General features: G+C 36.2%; 1 pseudogene; it reads right to left on the bottom strand.

The window, feature by feature from the left end:
• Positions 1–281: 281 nt before the first annotated feature.
• LOC124557424 lies at positions 282–399 on the bottom strand (annotated as a pseudogene).
• Between the last annotated feature and the right edge of the window lie 20,752 nt (positions 400–21,151).

Raw genomic sequence — 21,151 nt, forward strand, 5'->3', positions numbered from 1 at the left:
CTTTGTCTGTTACCTGGAATAGATAGGCTCCCAGCAAGATGCGTCAGAGGCAAAGCATAAAACGTTCTGCATGTTGCATTCACTCCGTCATCAGGCCACATCTGGCCCACCGGGACCATCCGACCGCCGTGTCATCCTCAGATGAGGATGTGGATAGGAGGGGCGTGTGGTCAGCACACCGCTCTCTCGGTCGTTATGATGGTTTTCTTTGACCGGAGCCGCTACTATTCGGTCGAGTAGCTCCTCAATTGAGATCATGAGGCTGAGTGCACCCCGAAAAATGGCAACAGCGCATGGCGGCCTGGATCGTCACCCATCCAAGTGCCGGCCACGCCCGACAGCTCTTAACTTCGGTGATCTGACGGGAACCGGTGTATCAACTGCGGCAAGGCCGTTGCCTTCTGCATGTTGGGGTGGTGAAAAATTTCCAAAGTGACCAAAGCCTGTTTTATTTTGTCAAAGCCTTCTTGACACTTTTGAGATGAGAACCAAGTAATATTCTTACGTAAGACATTTAACAATTCATACTGTTCAATATTCGAATAGGAACCAACTTCCTGAAGAAGGAAGCGAGTCCTGGGAACGCCTTCAACTGTTTTTTCGTGGAAGCAGGTGGAAAAAATTTCCTATTGTTTTGATCTTTTCAGATGATGTGTTCCAGAATCTTAACCTCCTCGTTTTCGAAGTTGGCAGTCACTTCACAACTCGAGAATTTACTGAACACTCGTTCTAGCAATTTAATATGTCCCTGTGAAGTCTCAGTTTCAATCATCATGCCGTCTACATATACTGTAACCTTGTGTAACAGTTCAGGTCCAAAGACAGTGGCCAGGACCGTTTTGAAGACTCCAAAGCTCAAATTCAGCCCAAAGGACAATACTGTAAATTGGTATGACTTGCCCCCAAGAATAAATGCTGTATATTTGCGTGAGTCCCCTGTTAAACCCAAATGGCAGTAGGAGAAGCAGAGATCTGTTGTGGGTAGGTATTGTATTCCACAGAATTTTTGAATTTGCTCCACAAGTTCATCGCGTCAGGTTCTTATGGGATCATAATTTTGTTACTGGATCTTGCAAGCAACACCAAGCACAACCTCCCGTCCATGCTTCGGTACAGCTAACAATGCGCTATGATAGGTGTCAAAGAAGTATCTATGATATCAACTCGCAACATCCTTTGAATTTTGCGGTTTACGGCCTCCCTTTTGGCCCATGGGATGTAATGTGATGCATGAGAACATGTCTCACGGGGAACCACCTCTATATGATACTGACACCTCTTAATCACCCTAGGTTTCTCGGAGAAAACTTTAGCATAACACATCAGTAATTTTGCTAGCTCGAGACTCTGCTCCTCTGAGGAACATTCATATTCATCAGCGTTTTTGTATATATGGGAAGGATCACACGTTGCATCGTAATCATTTGACAAAACAAGTGTGGTGCTAGTATATTCAGGGTGATAATGCAGGCACATCATCGTAAATCTTACGTTTTTTGCTTTAGCCCCATAACAGAATCTATCACAATATGCCACAGTTTTAATTAAATATTTAAAAACCTCTTTAGCATCCAAGAATGAAATGGCACTGGCCGCTCGGAAGGTCGATGTTGCGTTCCTTCCTCGCAGGAACTCCACGCCCAATAAGCAACTGATAGAAGGCCATTTCGTTACGAGAAAAGTGAAATAATGGCTCTGTTCTCAAATTTTACGTTAATTTATACTTGCTTATCCACGCTCTGGCGTCTGGCAGCAATAGCATTAGATATCAAAAAAATTTGCGCTTTTATAATGGGCACTTTCATAGTGTTGGCAATCCTTTTAAGGTAATTAACGGCAATTATGTTCATACAAGCACCTGCATTGTTTATAATAGTGATCGAGATTCCGCTTACAACGGCGTTAACTAGGGCCCGAACAAGTTCTTGTGCAGGTTTCCTACACAACTCAGAATCATCACAGAGCTCTTGTCTAATACCTATATTATCATTGTATCTTAACATACACTGAGGTGAATAAAGTCATGAGATACCTCCTAATATCGTGTCGGACCTCCTTTTGCCCGGTGAAGTGCAGCAACTCGACTTGATGGACTCAACAAGTCGTTGGATGTCCCACGCAGGAACATTGAGCCATGGTGTGTCTATAGCCGTCCCTGATTGCGAAAGCGTTGTCGGTGCGGGATGTTGTGTACAAACTGACTTCTCGATAATATCCCATAAATGTTCGATGGGATTCATGTCGGGTGATCTCGGTGGACAAATCATTCGCTCGAACGGTCCAGGATGCTCTTCAAACCAGTCACAAATAGCTGTGGCCCAGTGCCATTTCATCGTTGTTTCAGAACTTGAAATCCAAAAATAGTTGCAAATGGTCTCCAGGTAGCCGAACATAACCATTTCCAGTCAATGATCGGTTCATCTTGACCAGAGGATAAAAGCCAATTTAGCCGCTCTCTCATTCATCGTACGTCCAACATTGGTTTCTGTGGTTATTTCAAACAGTGTTGCTTGACTGTTAGCATTAGCAACTCTACGCAAACTCCGCTGCTCTCTGTCTTTAAATGAAGACCTTCGGATACTACGTTGTCCGTAGTGAGAGGACAGTGGTTAGCACACTGGACTCGCATTCGGGTGGCGGACGGTTCAAACCCGTGTCCAGCCATCCTGATTTAGGTTTTCCGTGATTTCCCTAAATCACTTCAGCAAATGCCGGGATGGTTCCTTCAACAGAATACGGTTGACTTCCTTCCCCATCCTTCCCTAATCCGATGGGACCGACGGCCTAGCTGTTTGGTCCCCTCCTCCAAATCAACCAACCGTAGTGATAGCTAATGTCTGAAATTTTCTATTCTCGGCACACTCTTGACGCTTTGGATGTCAGAATATTGAATTCCCTAACGATTTCTGAAATGAAATGACTCGTGGGTGAAGATTTAATTACCATTCCGAGTTCCAAGTCTGTTAATTCCCGTCGTGTGGCGATATCACGTCCGAAACTACGAGGGCAGTTCAATAAGTAATGCAACACATTTTTTTCTCGGCCAATTTTGGTTGAAAAAACCGGAAATTTCTTGTGGAATATTTTCAAACATTCCCGCTTCGTCTCGTATAGTTTCATTGACTTCAGACATGTGGCAGCGCTGTACGGAGCTGTTAAAATGGCGTCTGTAACGGATGTGCGTTGCAAACAACGGGCAGTGATCGAGTTTCTTTTGGCGGAAAACCAGGGCATCTCAGATATTCATAGGCGCTTGCAGAATGTCTACGGTGATCTGGCAGTGGACAAAAGCACGGTGAGTCGTTGGGCAAAGCGTGTGTCATCATCGCCGCAAGGTCAAGCAAGACTGTCTGATCTCCCGCGTGCAGGCCGGCCGTGCACAGCTGTGACTCCTGCAATGGCGGAGCGTGCGAACACACTCGTTCGAGATGATCGACGGATCACCATCAAACAACTCAGTGCTCAACTTGACATCTCTGTTGGTAGTGCTGTCACAATTGTTCACCAGTTGGGATATTCAAAGGTTTGTTCCCGCTGGGTCCCTCGTTGTCTAACCGAACACCATAAAGAGCAAAGGAGAACCATCTGTGCGGAATTGCTTGCTCGTCATGTGGCTGAGGGTGACAATTTCTTGTCAAAGATTGTTACAGGCGATGAAACATGGGTTCATCACTTCGAACCTGAAACAAAACGGCAATCAATGGAGTGGCGCCACACCCACTCCCCTACCAAGAAAAAGTTTAAAGCCATACCCTCAGCCGGTAAAGTCATGGTTACAGTCTTCTGGGACGCTGAAGGGGTTATTCTGTTCGATGTCCTTCCCCATGGTCAAACGATAAACTCTGAAGTGTATTGTGCTACTCTTCAGAAATTGAAGAAACGACTTCAGCGTGTTCGTAGGCACAAAAATCTGAACGAACTTCTCCTTCTTCATGACAACGCAAGACCTCACACAAGTCTTCGCACCCGAGAGGAGCTCACAAAACTTCAGTGGACTGTTCTTCCTCATGCACCCTACAGCCCCGATCTCGCACCGTCGGATTTCCATATGTTTGGCCCAATGAAGGACGCAATCCGTGGGAGGCACTACGCGGATGATGAAGAAGTTATTGATGCAGTACGACGTTGGCTCCGACATCGACCAGTGGAATGGTACCGTGCAGGCATACAGGCCCTCATTTCAAGGTGGCGTAAGGCCGTAGCATTGAATGGAGATTACGTTGAAAAATAGTGTGTGTAGCTAAAAGATTGGGGAATAACCTGGTGTATGTCAATGCTGAATAAAACAACCCCTGTTTCAGAAAAAAATGTGTTGCATTACTTATTGAACTGCCCTCGTATTTCATATAAATCGCCTGAGTACAAATGACAGCACCGCCAATGCACTATCCTTTTATACCTTGTGTACGCGATACCACAGTTATCTGTATATGTGCATATCGGTATCCTATGACTTTTTTCATCTCAGGGTGCAAATGAAGTCGTATCTAGTTTGACACTTCATTCGTTGGGCAGAAATGCTCACCTGTCACCTCAACAATGCGAACGGCGTGATTGATTCTCAGGTGGTGGCCAAAACGGTAGAGATCCTGTATCGGTCCTGTATTGGTCACGTGTTGGTTGGTGGCCAGTTAGGTTGAGGTCCTGCATTGGTCACCTGCCAGTTACTAATGATTATAATTTCGAGGCGGTAGCGAATTCCCGTTATGAGGTCGGCACTGCTTGCCGAAATTCGAGTACAACTCGTTTTGGTGTGGTTCATTATGATTTGTATGACAGTTATTGTTCCTCGGCCGCTTGTAAAAAGGCGCCTAGTCCTGTATGTTTTCGTGATTGTTTTGATTCTGCGACACGGGCTGCGGCGCCGCACCGTTGCCACCACGTCTGTTGACGCTCCCGAGACTGTTGGCGGTGCACTGGCAGCTACAGGCTGCACGCTACCGTTGCCGTTAGCATATTTAAAATCTTCCTGGATTAAGTGAACCGAATCCAGGACAGAGAGCAAGTACTCAAGGTAGTCATCTGGTGTTGCGATCAGTTTCTCGCAGATATTGATTGACAAAATAGCGTTTAAAATACGCAACACAGCTTTAGGTGCAACAGGATCGTCCCAGTAGCGAGTTTTACTAATGTATCGCTCGAAGTATTTCCTCAAGCTACATTATTTTCGGTGGTAAACTTCTAGATTAAAGGCTTCTCTCACAAGACGTTGCTGCACCAATACTTCGCCAGGAAGGTCTTTTGACCACAGCATTCCCTCGCCCTAAATGTATATGTTGTGACGAACTGAATTTTCTACCTCAGTCTTCGAAGGGCAGTCTTAAGTGCCTTTTTAAAGACAACCGTATGGTGGTACTTCTTTTTAGATGAATACATCTCAAACTGGCAATGTTTCTGCAAGCTTTCCTCTAATAGCATCACTATCAAGGTACGTGCTGCCCCCCCACCCCCACCCCCCCTCCAACACGCCCTGATTCAATAGGCAGTCTGTGTGTAGATTAACTCGTCCTGTCTCATCATGATAAATTCGGTTTCAAGAATCAATCGTCTCGCACGTTTTTACAAATACGGTCTGCACCGTGTCTGCCGCCACACTGTGGCGCCTCTATTGCCGTGACCCGGGGTGCAGATTACTGACGTGTGCGGATTTGCGGTTGCGCTACTCAGGATTGTCGTGCTCCAACACGCTCTTTATGTCTTCCAGTTTATTTCGTATTGTTTCACCTGTGATACCAGCTTCATTTGATGTTTCATTACTAGGCCACTGTATAGCATCTTTCCGCTCTGTGTTCAAGTTTTCGTTAACTAGCTTATCTTTTTCTTCTTACCATTTCAAAAAATTATTACAAATTCTTTGACCTTGAGTATCTAGGCGCTCTCGTAGTACTTATTCGTATTCAAAAACTAAATTCTCTACCTTTCGAGGTAACTTCTTCATGGTGCTTCCTGCCGCAGCTTCAGCTGCCTGCAGACTCTCAACATCACTGTCCAAATTCTTCTCCACCTCAGGTATACACTTTCAAGTTTTCTTTAACCCGGAAATTTCAGGTGGCGTGCTAGATAACCCAGAATCTACCCGTTTTCCTAACTCTTTATCTAGCTCGTCCATTAGCTCAGCACAGCCATTGTGTCGCTCGCTTAGTATTTATTTGCGCGGCTCTGCCGGGTATCATTTATTTGTATAGCAAACTCTTTTTTACGATCGGCAGAGGTAGTGTTTACCTGAACAGAAATTCACGTGGCTAATACCTAGTCACACTTTGTTGGTGTATTATCTATTTGTACAGAAAATCTTTTCTCATCAACAAGTGTAGTACTTACAACCGTGGCTATTTTTCTAAAAATATTTGCTAACCGATCTACAATCTCAGTAACTGCGGGAGTTTCCTCACTAAATACTGATTGTACGTTTAATTATGATTCAAGAACAGCGAGATTTGTTTCCTCTGTTGCTGGATCGGCATCGCCGCCATTGACATTATATTCAGTATTCATGTCATGCATAGGTTCTATTAGTGCTGCTTTAACCAATTTGATCATAACACGCAATGGTCAAAGTTGTTTAAATTCATTTTGCCTTATATTACAATAAGAAGTGCTGCAACTATTCGCAGCACATATCCTTTGTACATGCAGACAGGCAAGATCGACTCTATATTTTAAACAAGAATAAAAGTATACAGTCCATCTTGCTTGTGTGCTTGCTGAAAGCTACCATCTTAGTAACAATCTGTTACAACAATGAAATTTACAGAGTTTAACCTTTTGTAAGGCATTCTTGTAATGATTTAATTCCAACTGTGGATTCCTCAGTTAGGTAACTGAAAAAGGAAAAAATTGCGACGATCAAAATTCAGGCAAACAAACAAAGGTATCCCTTACCTTTATTGCTTCCGTGATGTGCTGCTGTTTCCTTTTTTCCATGAAACAAAATGCCTTCCATGAATATTACACTTTATTTTCCCAATATAGGTACATCCTCTTAACGTTTTTTCTTGCACTAAGAGGGTTTATTATTCCAGTATTGCACATCGTACATGAAACAAAGAGACGCAACATGTAATTACTTACTTTTACGTATAATCGAGCCCCATGTTAGGCGCCAGATGTTGCGCTACCTCCTGTCTCAGCAATGAGATGGTAATAGACTTCATTTCTCAAACGAACAGCTTTAATTTAATAATCTGTAAACAATGCAATCCAATATATCATGACTATCGCAGCATGGAAACAACCCACATTGAGGATAGCTACTGTGTTCGTAAGTCGCAAGCTACAGTACACCATTTTGAAGTTCCTACAGTATTTACTGCTCAGATTACCTTGTGGAGCCCATCCTCCTATTTATTCAGTCAATTTCTGATATATCACGCCTGCGAGTAGATTGATCAGCGTCATTGCTCAGAAAGAGGAACCGATCAGACTTGGGTAATTTTTGCTATACAGTATTTCGTACAGCAGGAAAAATGATCGGTTTAAATGTCTCAGTCGGTTTTGGCGCTTAATGGAAAAGGATTTAACGAAAGAACACCAGTAGTATCCAATCGTTTGTGCCCGAACAATCCGCCTTCAACCACGCCTGCTTTTTTTCTGATACATACATAAATCACAAGATAAATGGCATTAATGATTAGGAGACAAGGTGGTGGCTTGAATCAAAGATGGAGCCGATATAGTAAACCGATTTAAATAATCTTTATGGATGAAAATTATTGCAGCTAGCGAATTCAGATCTGCTCAGTTTGAGTTCCTAAGAACAAGAAGAGATATAATCAGAAAAAGACAAAATATGCTCTTTCATAATTTTCAATGGCTTTACATTCATCAGGTACATTTTAAATAGAATCCTTGTTAAATAAGTACTGAAATATAAAACTTGGTGGAAAAATGTAAAAGTAAAATTTTATTGCAAAATGAAAAATTTTGATTTATGTATTCCAGATCATGAAAGTCAATATTTCAGTACATTTTTATTCTTTTATATTTAAATTTAATAGTTCCTTACCGAAAATAAATAAAACCAAATCTGTTAATTAATTTAGTACATTTGTTAGGCAAAATAATTTAAGTTCATTATTGAGCTCCAAACAGATTTTTTGATGCATCTAGTGTTTAAATAGAAACAATTAGGATTTTTGTAAAAAATATAATTGTAGTTCAATAATTTTCCAACAAATTAAAATTGTTAGCAAAGCTGAGTTTCATGTGAAATGAATCAATTAATTGAAAATGAAATTTCGCAAAATAAAGTTATTTTCAATGTCACTGGCACAGTTTCAACTTTATCTTTTAACCTAATATACAGAAAACTGGACTCATGTAGAATTTTTATTGATTGGGTAGCAGTACATATTTTGTACAGATTATCAACAATACTTAGCAAAGTATGAAAATGATGAAAGTTAAATCATTAAAAGAAAAATCTTCATATATATTTTTAGCAACTGTTTTAAGAATAAAATTATAATAGATGGATTTACTAATTTTTTGTGCATTTCCAGTAGAGAATGTAAATTCAGTTGTTTGCTTATCAAATACTTTATTTTTTGAGCCATTAAATTGATGTCAACTAAAATTAAGTGTTGAATAGCAAATACTTTACATTTTGACCTATTAAATTGATGTAAACTAAAATTAAATGTTGAATTCGTGTAATTTATCTTCTTTTGACAAACTTCTACAGCACTATCATGAATTATATATTTTTATCAAATTTATTAACATATTTTTAATTTTTCTTCTAAATATTTTTTAGTAATAGGATTATAAGAACTAATAAAATTACCCACTTCAACGAACCTTGTATTTTAAAATTAACATTAATCTTAGTAAGAGGAAAAATTTTACTTACATCATTCTGACATTGTTTTGTTAAATTTTATATTTCTTGGTGTACTTTACTTTTTCTAATTTATCTTTATTCATTTTTCTATTAATTGTTGTTCTATTCCTTCAGATTCTAGTTAATTAATATTCTTGTTTAGGGAAGTTTCCTATTTTTAAAGCTATTCCATTTTTAATTTTTCTACTTCATGTTTATTAATTTACGTTTCTATTTCTCTTAAATTTCGGTTATTATTCAAAGATTTTTCTAATACTTAATGCGTTATATTAATTTATTTCCATATATGGCACTGTATTACATAGGTAATGTAATTAAATTACATAGTTAAAACAATAGTTCTAATATAAGTAGGAATAAATAACTGCAAATAAATGTATCTGAATTTTGCATTCTGACAGCACTTTAATACAAATCACTTTTCCTAATCGTTAGTTAATTCCATTGGTACATTTCCAACAAGTGTATCAACAACAAATTTCACATTTTTCTGATTATAATAACAATTAAAATGAATATCTTCGTTATCAAGAGTTTCTAAACTGCACCACAGTCAAGTAATTCTGATTTAGTAGATAATCCATCAATCATAAAAATGCCTTTAAATGTTAAATGTTTTATTCTTTAGCAAGATTTAGAAAATAAAAATTAGATGATGGTTTATTGTTTTACATTAATTTTATTACTGCCCCTTCCATTTGACTGCTTAAATATTCTATGTTTTGTTCTTCAAATTCCTTATTTATTTTTATACATTATTGTTTTTGTTACTCTACCAGCAATTGAACCAGCAGCATCTACATATGGTAATTGCAGCAGACATTAATCAACTATCCAGTTTTGTTTATCAAGAATCTGTATGTTTCCTTTTGTTATGAAATCTTCAGATTTTTTTCCAATTGAAGTACCTATGCTATAAGTTTATTTCTTTCTCTTTGAATATCAGTTAAAAAACTATCAACACCGTTTATTAGTTGATTAATTTCTTTAATTTTAATTGCTTTAGGTTGTTTTCCCACTTGACAACTCAGTAATCATTGTATCACTCTTCATTTGCATGCACAAAAAATTTTAATAAGAGGAATATTTTAAAAAATCCGAAATTACATAAAAATATTTTACTTAAAAATATTATAATTTTTTCTTTGAAAATTTATAAATGATTTTCAGGACATAAATGAATAACATAAATGGTTACTCCATTAGTTAAATTTGGTGTCTAAAATGTAAAAAATTTACAGTTTCACATCATTCATACAGAACAACAACAAAAATTGGAAAACAATGAAGTGAAGGTATTTGTTTGGTATGTCCTACTAAAAATATTAAATTTATCGAAAAGTTTTATAGATGATGTTCTGAATATTCGAGAAGAACTAATTAATGAATTACATAAAACAATGAGGCAAAATTACAAAATAAAACATATTGTCCTTCTTGGTATAGTTGATGTATGAAAAGCTTGTCTAGTGAAATATATTCTGGTGAACTGAAAGGAACTCCAAAAGAAAATATACAATGTAAATATTTACTAGCGATTGATATCTTTCAAAATTTGTATGGCCTATTCCAATTTCAGAAAAAACTTGTTAACATATTTCACAAATTTTTGAAAAAATTTTAAAAGCAAAGTCATGGAAGAAATTTACAAAGATATAATGGAAAAGAATTTTATAATAAAGATTTTCTAGAAAATATGAAAAATTAGAAAATTATGGTTTATAATCCCTATTTAGAATTCAAAGTATCTGTTGTTTTAAGGAAGTGTGTAAATGTTTAAATAATTATGAATTAAGTTGTTTTATAAGTTTCTAAAAACTACAGAAAGCTATTCAGACAAAAAAAAATGTATTCTAGAATGAACAAAAAATAAATAATAATTCTTAGTAGCTGTGTCATTGTAAAGCCTTAGACGAGTTGGAAAACTTTAACATGAAATATATTTTAAAAGAAACCTCAAGAGTGTTATCTGATAAATCTACAGAAATTTTAATTATCACATACACATTTTACAATGAAAATTATGATCAAATTTTTTTTAATTTTATTGATTTTACGGACTTATAATAACATTATGATGTTTGGGAATACAGCTTTGGAATCAAAAGATTTACTTGATTTTGCTATGGTAAACATAATTTCATTACTTTTGAATCTTTGAAATCTAAATGTAATTAATAGATTTTCAAAAATAAAAGTCGAAAAAATTATTACATTTAAAATAAACATAAGAGTTGAACATGAACCTTAGACATAAAACATTAAATAACAAAATTATTAAAAATATTAATTTTTTTATCCTTAACAAATGTTAGCAAAATATGATCGTCCAGAACGTCTTATCACACTTTTCGTGTACGATTTGGAGGTTGTTAAAAAAGCTAAACCAAACAGAAATATAAAAGAACAATTAAAAGAAGCATTTAAAAATGGAATAAATACAACCTTGGACTGAATACCAAAAACATAAGCACAAAAACAAACTTTTATTGCTACAATCAAAAAAATAGGAGCTTAAGCCTTAAAAGCAATTGAAGAAAATGTATAATTTGAAAAACAAATTTTTCCTTATTATCCACAGCAATATTGTTTGGACAAATTACATAGAAGACCTACACTCAAACAGTATCATAGAGATTATACTTTAAGGAAATTAGATATATGGGATTTATTGAAGAAATATCTAAAAGGGACTAAGACAGAAAAAAAGTTAAAAGAGAAAAGACAAGCATCAAATACTAAAAAATTAAATGTAAGTGAAAGAATGCTACAACATATCAACAGCAGTTTTTGAATTGAGACCTGACATTATATTCAGATTTCTTGGCAAATTATGGGTAAACTTTATTGGTGAGATATTTACAGTTGGTGATAAAACATATGAAGGAACAGATGGATTAATGAATAATTATTATGGATGGGATGAATAAACATTTGATGCTATTGTCTTATCAAATTATTGAGATATATTATATATACTGATAATAATACAATTAAAATAAATTATTTATAGGTAATCAGTATAGATATTTAATAAAAGAAATTGTCAATAACTATTTTCAAAAACAGTTACGAGATTTATATTCACATGAAGATGAAAATATTTGTAAAAGCTTAACTGAATAATGTACAAAAAAACAAATTGAATATTTTTGTATGAATGGTGTGAGAGATTTAATTGATAGATTAGCAATCATTCACGAAGACGAATTGGCTAGAAAGAAAAACTGATATATTCAAAAAGTTGGAATAAAAAATGTAAACAAATTTATTTAGTGATTTTCTTATTTATAACCAAAAACAAATAACTTACTTAATTAGATTTTTGTATATTTTACATGTCACATTTTGGAAATTAGAAAGATATGGAAAGCATTAGGTAATACTTTAATAAAAACATATTAGCCCTTCAAATGTATATTGCATATAATAATTTATTGTGGTCCAGGAACAAAATTAGATGTAAGAACAGTTAGTGATTTTCTTATTTATAACCAAAAACAAATAACTTACTTAATTAGATTTTTGTATATTTTACATGTCACATTTTGGAAATTAGAAAGATATGGAAAGCATTAGGTAATACTTTAATAAAAACATATTAGCCCTTCAAATGTATATTGCATATAATAATTTATTGTGGTCCAGGAACAAAATTAGATGTAAGAACAGTTAGAGGCGATAAAAGAATGAATCCATTAGATGAAGCTTGTAAAAAAAGCATTTTGCTTATAGAGATAATGAAGATTTAGAAAAAAAAGGCATAAAGCAGATAAAGAACTTCAATTGATGGCAGAGGTAAGGATGTATGCTGAAGATGCATCTTTTGGTAGAAACTGGCAGCAATGGCAGTCAAAGGAATAATGCATGGACAAAGGAAGTTAGTAATGGGCCTCATTGGTAATGCTTAGGGATGATAAATTTGTTAATTATAATCTGTTAGATGTTTGCATTAAATTTTCAGTTGTATTCCTTTCCTGTTAGTGAAAAAAGTAAAGATAATTTAAATATTCCTAACAGATATATACAACTTATATAAATATTGGATATGGTTGGGTTCATCTGAATCGTGCTCATCTGCACATGAGTAATAAAATTATTCAAGTTGATGGTTCAAATTCTTCTCCATATGATTGAAAGTCAAATAAAAAAATTTTTGATTTTGCAACTGTGAGACAAAATTTATAAACAATAGAGCATCCTTTTAATTCATTGACAATTTTACTAAATTTAACTTCTTCTCTTTCTAATAAAATTTATATGGAAGGACATATACTTTGTAATGGTAAAACAGAAAGTACTAAAAAGGAACTACTTTATCCATTAGAAATTTTTGGTGGATTTTCTTACAATTATAAAGAAATTTTGTGGGAAGGAGAATTAGATGTTATTTTTACTTTACTTCTAGTGCTGAAAATGCTGTTCTTAGATGGCCTGATAGAAATTGCTCTGCAGTGGAAATAAAAGGTTCATTACCAAATAAAGGGAGAACTATTATTGATTATATCAAACCAGAGTACCTATTGTTAAATATGCTACTGGTTATGAACTAGGATTAGAATAAGAAATAAAATTTATGGTCAATACTTATATTGATATGATAATTCAAATATTTTTAAAAGTTATAAAAAAAGAGTTTAATTTTTCTGTTTCTTCTATTTGCAAATATGACATTTAATTGGTTTCTCTCTTAGATTATTATTTCTTCCAGTAAAAGTATCTTTGTTGAACTTAAATTTGTTTTGTATATTTGTCATATTTTTATTTGTGATAATTTATTGTATTTGTAAAAATTGGAAAACAAAGCAAATGCTGGGTTTGGAGAAGCTCGTTTATAAGACTTTTTTGTTACAATTTATAAGTGAAAAGATTTAAAAGTTTTTTAAAAAGAGAAATAATAATTTACTAGAATTTTGAAAAATGAAAAATGAAAGAGTTTAATTTTTTCATATGCGAGATTTTTTTATTTTTCCATCATTTTACAATCGGATAAAATTTACAAGTTTTCTGATTTTATATATCATGATATTTGGGTAAACTTCAATTAGCAAATTGAGTTAAGACATCCCATTTTTAATCAAAAAATTTTCGGTGGCACTGGTTGGAAACTACTGACTGGCCCCAAAATTTGTGGGTTTGTCAGCAATTTCCATCTACTTTTACATGACAGGATATATTCAACAGCCACAATCAACAGATGCAGGTATGGGGAAATCGATACACTGCCTTTGTTAATGATCAGCAAGATCGCTCTGCTGCCAACATTTGGACCACTTTGATACATACATGTTCCCCTGGCGACTGAATGCATACAGATACTTAATCTTTTTATGAGATATTACGCCAGGGTTGTTGGAACATGTTCCACACAATGTGTGATAGTGATAGTGGTACCAACACGATGGTGTACTGGTCCACTGCACACATGCAGTGCAAATGCATTTGGCTGAAACCTTTGGTAAGTACTGCATAGGGCACACTGGGCCTGTGGCATGTCCTGCACGTTCTACCTACTTGATGCATATTTATCTTGTTCTTCTGGGGCCACATGAAATCTGTTGTCTGTGAAACATCCATTCAGGTTCATGAACAGCTGATACTGCATATTATGCCAGACTTTGATGTAATTTCCACTTTGCTAGGAGTGTTTTGAAGAGTGTGATTCTCACTCTAGTGTCGTTGCAAGGTGTGCATTCAAGCAGGAGGGCATCATTTTGATCACTTTATGTAACTGTTGGCAAATACAGGTTAAAAAACTTCACCCCAACATCTCATCTACCTTGATGCCACAAATGTTGCCCTGCAGACCTACTACCAAGATGGCTTCATTGGCATGTTCTGTGCCCACCCTCATGGTGGCATGGGACACTGTTCAGTGACGTCTAACACCATATGCTAAGGGATGAGGACATGGCTGCTGTGTAAAATATACTTGTCATGACTCACTCTACCAGCCCTCTCATTTTGTACATTCATTTCATATACACCTGTATGTGGAATTTTTGGTGTTATTTTCCAGTCAGTAGGACATTCTTCATTACATTCTAAGGCAACAGTTTCCTGTTATCACTGATAAGTGTGAAAGTTGTTTATAAAAACAGATATTGAAACAGTGCATGACATGTTTTATTTTGTATTTCTTCTCTAAAAAAAATTACCTTTTCCAAGGAAATTGCTTTTCCTAGCGCTGTGGGACAAAGCTGGACAGTTTTTCTTCTTTTTAATACAACATCCACCTGTTTCATACCTCAGATCAAAAATTTTCGAACAAAGCTGGAATTAAATATTGAATGCTCAAAAAAATGGCTCTGAGCACTATGGGACTTAACTTCTGAGGTCATCAGTCCCCTAGAACTTAGAACTACTTAAACCTAATTAACCTAAGGACATCACAAACATCCATGCCCGAGGCAGGATTCGAACCTGTGAATGTAGCGGTCGCGTGGTTCCAGACTGTAGCGCCTAGAACCGCTCGGCCACCCCAGCTGGGTTGAATGTTCAATTTAGCTATAAATATTGTTTGTATTTAAGTAACAAATAGGAGTATAAGTATGTAAAAAGTAATGTTCCATAGGCAATGCAGCTCTTTATATGTCCTCACTCAGTTTCTAGATGGATCACCATTAACAGTGTCTAGCGCAATCTTGTAAGACACTGATTGTGTACTCAAACAGCGATCAGAAATAATGACTGATAGGTATGCAGTACAGCTAACATATATGTAACGCAGTTACTTTCTTAACTAACCAAAGGTAGTAGAAAAATTGTCATAGTCTACACTTACCTTCGACAATCTACAATAGCCTGTGGTAGTTTTACAATTTTAATTTCAATGCAGTCTCCTGAAGTCAATTCATTGTGTGTCATGCAAACTGTAGGGAGCAAGATCGTGCAGCCATAAAGTGTTAAATAGAAAGCACTCCGTCATCAGGCCACACGTGGCCCACCGGGACCATCCGACCGCCGTGTCATCCTCAGGAGAGGATGCAGATAGGAGTGGCGTGTGGTCAGCACACCGCTCTCCCAGTCGTTATGATGGTTTTCTTTGACCGGATCCGCTACTGTTTGATCGAGTAGCTCCTCAAATGGGATCACGAAGCTCAGTATACTCCAAGAAATGGCAACTGCGCATGGTGGCCCAGGTGGTCACCCATCCAAGTGCCGGCCAGGCTCGACAGCACATAACTTCGGTGATCTGACGGGAACCGGCGTATCCACTGCGGCAAGGCCGTTTCAGAGTGTTAGATAAGCAATTACGCATTTTTAGGTACAAAGTGCCGAAGGTCCAATCATTGCAGTCATAGGATTGTTCTCTGTGGTGTATATTTGCATGTTCCATGCCTGCCTCCCGTGACACTGAAATGACTACCTGAAAAACCACGTATATTCAGTCAAAGGAACGTTTCACGTTTCTAGAAAAGTGAATATCCACAACTTTAGGATCTGGGGTTCTGAAATCCTACACGACAGATATGACGAATCCATGGCAGCCCGAAGCTTAATGTTTGGTGTGGTCTAACGCACAACAGGGTGATAAGTCGGTTTTTCTTCACATAGAAAACCATGACAGGAATTGGTTACCTGGGCATACTCGAATAGTTGCTGCTAAAAGCTGCAGCAGTCCATCATTGTCCAGCATAGTGGTGTACCCCACTTTGGAGTCTGAACATCAGGGATTTGCTGAGTAAGACATTTCCAGAACGGTAGATAGCTCTTCCTGTGTCACAACATTAGACTTTCATTTTGGGGTAGCGTCAAGGATAGCATGTACATAACACTAGTGAGTGACACTGCAACACTTCGTGCACGAATCAATGAAGCAACGAGAACTTTTGATACTGAAATTGCGACCAGCGCTTAGGGACCACTCGAAAATCGTCTGAACGTTCTATGATCGACAAGTGCAGCACAAAATGTATATTTGGCATAACAGATGAAAACGTTTACAACAAATCGCAATGATTTATTTCAAATAGTTTCTTAGTTATAATTTTTTGAAATGATAGTGGTACATTAGGGGCACCATGTATATAAAGACAGCTACCGGAGTCTCAATAAAGACCTGTGAGCTCTATCACAATGGATGGAATACTAAGGATTAAAGCACAACCAATCCATTACCCAAGTGGTACTTTGGTTCATTGTAGGCTCATTTGCCCAAAAAATCTGTAATTCCTTCCATTTTAACCCAAAATCTGACAAATATCAACTTCTCTCCTGCAGCATGTAGTCTAGGAGTAATAGTAGATGAAAGTCTAATTTGGGATGATTATACAACAACAGGAAAGGGAAGGGGAAACTGGCTGGGGTAATAGCAGGAAATTTAAGGGGGGGAGGCACTGCCATGAATGGTAAAATACCAGTGGTTACAGGTGTTGGAGCAGCACCTTTTTTGGGACAGGTAAGACAGAAAGATGTCAAGTTCTACGAGAGGTCAGGATTGAAACAAATCTTCAGTTTAGGAAAGAAATTCAAAAGCGCAATTCTAGCACATTGGATCACCAATCACAGCTATCAATTATAAATTTTCACCAATCACCAGAAATTTTATCTCCACCAAGTTGTATCTCAGTCCTAGGTAATTGCATTGATGAACTAAAGTTACCCAACCCAATTGACATAATCTGCCTCTCTGAACACCATGTGACCACTGGTATAGGAACTAGGCCTAAGCACAATGAGAAACTCAGACAGGAGAGTACTGCAAATGTTAGAATAAGGAAAGGTTCTCATAAAAGTATAATTAAAAATAATGTAAGTATATTTCATCAAAATATTGGGAGTTTAAAGAATAAAGTAGATGAGCTTCTGGTTTGTTTGGAAGATTTAGAAGCTGAGAATGAAATAGATATACTATGCCTGTCTGAGCATCACATTGTTACTGATATGGATAAGGTAAATGTAAGTGGTTATAAGCTCTCTGCACATGTAATGAGAGAAAATATGGAGAAAGGAGGAGTTGCCATATATGTCAAAAGTTATCATTGTGCAAAAAGTATAGAAACAAAAAAGTTTTGTATAGAGAAACATATAGAAGCATGTGCCTGTGAGCTTAAATTAAATAAAGGCACATTTATAATTGTAACTGTATATAGGTCCCCATCAGGAAATTTTCATCTATTTCTGAAAAATTTGGACTCTTTGTTGTGCTATCTGTCAGACAGGGGGAAGCAAATTATTATTTGTGGGGACTTCAATGTAGATTCTCTGAAAGAGGGTAATAGGAAAAATGACCTTGAAGTATTACTCAGTTCTTTCAATTTGACACCCGTTATTGATTTTCCTACTCGGGTGGTAAAGGATAGCAGCTCACTGATAGATAACTTCTTTATAGACCAAGATAAGTTTAACCAGATAAATGCTCAGCCTGTTGAGAATGGTCTTTCTGATCATGGTGCACAGCTAGTTACAATATATGACATAGCTCCATTCAGCAATACTAAACAGTCCTCCAAAGTAGTACGTTCAGTCAACAATTTAACAATTGCAAATTTCAGGGAAAGCCTACAGCAGTTAGACTGGGATGAGGTGTACCGTGAACCTGATGCCAATTTAAAATATAATTTATTTCACGACATTTTTGTAAATGCATTTGAAAACTGCTTCCCCAAGAAAATAGTTAAATATACTCGTAAGAAACCTTGTAACAAACCATGGCTTACTAAGGGTATAAAAATATCTTGTAACCGGAAAAGGGAAATGTATCTGACAGCAAGAAAGAGTAGTGACCCAGAAACTATCAAAAATTATAAAAACTACTGTGTTATATTAAGAAAAGTTATTAAAAAATCCAGGAGTATGTGTATCATGTCTGAAATCAGCAACTCTGATAATAAAATTAAAACAATTTGGAATATTATTAAAAGAGAAACAGGTCAACCAAGAGCAGAGGAAGACAGTATTACCACCAAATTGAATGAAAACTTTAGGAACAAAAAGTCAGAAGTTGAAAATATTTTTAATAATCATTTTCTAAATGTTGTGGATATAGTAGGATCCAGGTGTTCATTAGAAGATGATAGGCTGTTAATGGAAGAGGCCATACCTATGCAATTTGATACAATTGAAATCTCACCCACTTCTCCCTCTGAAATTAGGAAAATAATAAACTTGCTTAAAAGCAAAAACTCACATGGAATTGATGGCATTTCCAGCAAAATACTAAAAGCTTGTTCTCAACAGATAAGTAAGATTCTCAGCCACCTGTGTAATAGCTCTCTGGAACAGGACATTTTCCCTGATAGACTGAAATATGCTATTGTTATACCTTTGCATAAAAAGGGGGATAGATCTGATGTCAACAATTACCGTCCAATCTCCCTTCTAACAGCTTTATCCAAAATTTTTGAGAAAGTAATGTATTCAAGAGTAGCTTCACATATCTGTAAAAATGAAGTACTAACAAAATGTCAGTTTGGTTTCCAGAAAGGTTTTTCAACAGAAAATGCCATATATGCTTTCACCAGTCAAATTTTGAATGATCTGAATAACCGAACACCACCCATTGGGATTTTTTGTGATCTCTCAAAGGCTTTTGATTGTGTAAATCATGAAATTCTGCTAGAGAAGCTCAAGTATTGTGGCATGAGTGGGACAGTGCACAAATGGTTTAATTCGTACCTAACTGGAAGAGTGCAGAAAGTTGAAATAAGTAGTTCTCGTAACATGCAAAGATCAGCACATTCCTCAAACTGGGGAACTATCAAGAATGGGGTTCCACAAGGGTCAGTCTTGGATCCTTTGTTGTTCTTATTATATATTAATGACTTGCCATTCTATATTCATGAAGAGGCAAAGTTAGTTCTCTTCGCTGATGATACAAGTATAGTAATCACACCTGAGAAACAAGAATTAACTGATGAAATTGTCAATACTGTCTTTCAGAAAATTACTAAGTGGTTCCTTGTAAACGGACTCTCACTGAATTTTGATAAGACACAGTACATACAGTTCCGTACAGTGAATGGTATGACGCCATTAATAAATATAGACCTTAATCAGAAGCATATAGCTAAGGTAGAATATTCAAAATTTTTAGGTATGTCCATTGATGAGAGATTAAATTGGAAGAAACACATTGATGATCTGCTGAAACGTTTGAGTTCAGCTACTTATGCAATAAGGGTCATTGCAAATTTTGGTGATAAACATCTTAGTAAATTAGCTTACTACGCCTATTTTCACTCATTGCTTTCATATGGCATCATATTTTGGGGTAATTCATCACTGAGGAATAAAGTATTTATTGCACAAAAGCGTGTAATCAGAATAATAACTGGAGTCCACCCAAGATCATCCTGCAGACATTTATTTAAGGATCTAGGGATATTCACGGTAGCTTCTCAGTATATATACTCTCTTATGAAATTTGTTGTTAACAACCAAACCCAATTCAAAAGTAATAGCAGTGTGCGTAACTACAATACTAGGAGAAAGGACGATCTTCACTATTCAAGATTAAATCTAACTTTGGCACAGAAAGGGGTGAATTATACTGGCACTAAAGTCTTTGGTCACTTACCAAATAGTATCAAAAGTCTGACAGATAACCAACAAGTATTTAAGAAGAAATTAAAAGAATTTTTGAATGACAACTCCTTCTACTCCATAGAGGAATTTTTAGATATAAATTAAGAAAAAAAATTTAAAAAAAAATAAAATAAAGAAAAACAAAAAACACAAAAAAATAAAGTTGTTATATTAACTTAAGTATGTTGTTAAATTAACCTAATTATGTCATGTATTGGAAAATTCGACTCGTTCCACATCATTACGAAATATCGTATTCATGATCCATGGAACTAGTATTAATCTAATCTAATCTAATCTAATCTAATCAATAATATGCGGTAAGGTTACAGCATCTCTCCATTCCCTACAGAAATATAGAACGCTCTTCCCCTTTCACCAGAAAAAGAAACTTGTACAATTACTTATACACTACTGGCCATTAAAATTGCTACACCAAGAAGAAGTGCAGATGATAAACGGGTATTCATTGTAAAAATACATTATACTAGAACTGACATGTGACTACATTTTCACGAAATTTGGGTGAATAGATACTGAGAAATCAGTACCCAGAACAACCACCTCTGGCCGTAATAACGGTCTTGCTACGCCTGGACATTGAGTCAAACAGAGCTTGGATGGCGTGTACAGGTACAGCTGCCCATGCAGCTTCAACACGATACCACAGTTCATCAAGAGTAGTGACTGGCGTATTGTGACGAGCCAGTTGCTCGGCCACCATTGACCAGACGTTTTCAATTGGTGAGAGATCTGGAGAATGTGCTGGCCAGGGCAGCA

Source organism: Schistocerca americana, chromosome X (assembly GCF_021461395.2).
Source record: "Schistocerca americana isolate TAMUIC-IGC-003095 chromosome X, iqSchAmer2.1, whole genome shotgun sequence".
Taxonomy (NCBI): Eukaryota; Metazoa; Arthropoda; class Insecta; order Orthoptera; family Acrididae; genus Schistocerca; species Schistocerca americana.